Consider the following 2,927-nt stretch of genomic DNA (forward strand, 5'->3'; position numbering starts at 1 on the left):
AACAATAGAGCTTCCCTATGACCCAGCCATTCTATCTCTGGGTGTATGTCTGAAGGAGATAAAATCACCATCTTCAAGAGCTATCTGCACCCCTAAGTTCATAGCAGCATTCTTCATAATAGCCAAGAATGAAAACTACCAAAGTGTCCATAGATGGATGAATGGTTACAGAAAATGCATTATATATATAATATATATTATATAATTATATAATATATATAATATATATTATATTAAATATATATTTATATATAATAAATATTATGTAATTATATTATATATATATATATATATATCACATGGCATATAAGGAATATTATTTGGCCACAAAAAAATTTTAAAAAGGAAATCCTACCATTTGCAACAATATGGAGGAAATTGAGGACACTATGCTAAGTGAAATTAGTCAAACAAAGGCAAATTACCATATCATCTCATTAAAAACAAACAAACAAAAAACCCAAACCCATCAAAACAGCAGAATTGTGGTTGCTGGGGCTTGGGAGTGCAGGAATGGGGAGATGTTGATCCAAATGTACAGGCTTCCTGTTAGAAGATGAGTAAGTTCTGGGGATCTAATGTACCACCTGGTAACTATAGTTAATTATATGTTTGAAAGTTGATAGGAGAGTAGATCTTGAATGTTCTCACTGCACAGGCAAAAAAAAAAAAAACAAACAAACCTGTAATTATGTGAGGCGATGGATGTGTTAACTAACCTTATTTGGTAATCATTTTGAAATATATATGATGTATCAAATCATCACATTATACTCCTTAAGCTTACACAATGTTATACGTCACTCACATCTCAATAAAACTGAGGGGTATTGGGGTAGCAGAAAGTTGAGGCCCAAGCCTATCAGGCATCCAAGTGGAGAAGCACAGCTGGCAGCTGATGTATGGACCGGGTTCAGGGGGAAGGAGCCACTTTGGGAGTCACCAGTATGTAGGTGGTGTTTCTATGGGACCGGATGGTCTCCCCTTAGGAGAAACACTGCTGGAGGGGAAGAAAGGTCGAAGCACTAGCCCTGGGTTCTCTGTTATTGAGAAGATGGGAAAGATCCAGCTGAGGAAACTAAGAAGGACCAGCCAGAGGGGTAGGAGGGGGAAGCCCAGGGTGTGTGCCCTGGAGACAAGACGGATGGGGTGGGGTAGATTTTGTCATCTTGGGACCCTCTTTTATCAGATGAGAACTAATTCTGAGATGATTCTCGGGGTCTCTGACTCCAGCAGTTCCGAGCAATGATTGGGGCCTTGCGCTTTAGACCCAGACAATTCAGGACTCTGCCCCTCTTACTAGCTATGTGACTTCTGGAAAATCACTTCCCCCCTTCAGAGCTCAGTTTCCTGATCTGTGCGGCAATAATTACTTTGCCTCACCTCATGGGCCCCACAATGTCCCCACGTGGTCCACGTCACATCAGGACAGAGGACACAGGCAGCTCTGACTCTAGCCCTGCTGACAGCCAGCTCCCCTCGCCGAGAACCCTACCCACATTAAGGGCACATCAGCCCTGAGGCTTCTTTGCTTCTTTGTTCTGGGCCTGGCTTCCCTACTGGAGTTTGGTTCTGCCCCCTTGGTTGCAGCCTGTTGTAGGCAGAACCTCTTACTGCAAGAAGCAGAATACAAATAGTGAAAGCAAAAGGCACAATGATTTGTTGGCCCCCAGAACTGGGAAATCAAGTGGGTGGAACTGGCTTCAGGCATGGCTGGAGGCAGAGGCTCAAACCATCCTCCCAGGGCTCTATCTTTTCCCTCCCTTCTCTTAGCTCTGTTTCCCTCTGTTGACACCCTCCTTAGGCTGGCTTTCTCCTCACCGTGGGGAAGATGACCACCAGCAACTCCAGGCTTATGATCCTTACAGCTTGCAAACCCAGAGAAAGAAGGCCTGTCTCCCTCCCTGAGGCCATATGTCAAATCAGAAGATGGTGTTAAAAGACAGGGGGACAAAAAAAAAAGACAGGGGGAGAGTCCGGACAAACACCTCAGGAGTCCTCTAGATGACCTGACGCCCCTTTTCCTCATAGGCTCCTGGCAGATCAAGGGTCTGTCTCCCTGATGTGACTGTAGCCCCACTCAGATCATGAGAGTGAGGTCTGTGAGGTCAGCAAATGCAGGGTGGGGCTAGATCCAAAGGCTTAGTGGAAAATTCAAGCAAGCAGAAGTCTGCGTCTGGGCTATCCAGATGGAAGCAGAAGAGAAGGGAAGACGGCAAGGACTGGAGACCAAGACTCGACCCCTTGTCACAGTCCCCACTGTGCCCACACCCCCAAGGTCCTGTTAGAGGCTATGCCCCAGGTGTTCTCCGGGGCTCTGGACCTGGCCGGGATGCCTCCCGCAATGGGGGCAGAGTGAATAAACATGAAGGTGGATGCCTTTGAAGAACCCAAGATTGCAGAGAAAAATATTCATCAAGTAAGAAAATCACAAGAGGAGCCAATCAGCAGGACCAATCAGCAGGGAGCCCAGTGAGGAGGACCAATCAGATGTAAGATGAATTCATCTGTTCGGCCAATCACGTGTTGAGCACCACCTGCGCTCCTTTTAAGAAACAGGTGGGCTGGCATTGGCAGTGCCTCCAGGTCCCAATGACCTAGGACCCAAGGACTTCCATGGGTCTCCCAGGACCTAGGACTTCCAGGGGTCCCCCCATGTCATGTGGCCCCAGCAGGGGCCACATGAAGGACAAAAGGGCCTCTCACTGGGTGGCAGCCTTTAGAGGCATGGAGAGAGGAGGACTCTTGCCCAACAATCAGTGGTGTTTTGCTACCCTGGCATCTCCAGGCTCCTAAAGATGTCAAAAGGTTGTGATTGTCCTGGGAGACGTGACAAGTGGAATCAGGTGGAATTAAATATAAGCATGCCTGGAGAGGTGGGCTGCTAAATATGTAGCCCTGGTGACAGCACCCCACTCACCAAGGGG

At 47.0% G+C, this 2,927-nt stretch overlaps 1 long non-coding RNA gene across 1 annotated transcript; it reads right to left on the reverse strand.

Moving 5' to 3' along the window:
• Positions 1 to 417: 417 nt before the first annotated feature.
• On the reverse strand, positions 418 to 2,365 carry LOC144314545 (uncharacterized). The gene is made up of 2 exons (XR_013380432.1): positions 1,822 to 2,365; positions 418 to 650 (listed from the first exon to the last, which is right to left on the reverse strand). It is a non-coding gene; the product is annotated as an uncharacterized LOC144314545 (long non-coding RNA).
• Positions 2,366 to 2,927: the final 562 nt, after the last annotated feature.

The sequence above is a fragment of the Canis aureus genome, chromosome 5 (assembly GCF_053574225.1).
Source record: "Canis aureus isolate CA01 chromosome 5, VMU_Caureus_v.1.0, whole genome shotgun sequence".
Classification (NCBI taxonomy): Eukaryota; Metazoa; Chordata; class Mammalia; order Carnivora; family Canidae; genus Canis; species Canis aureus.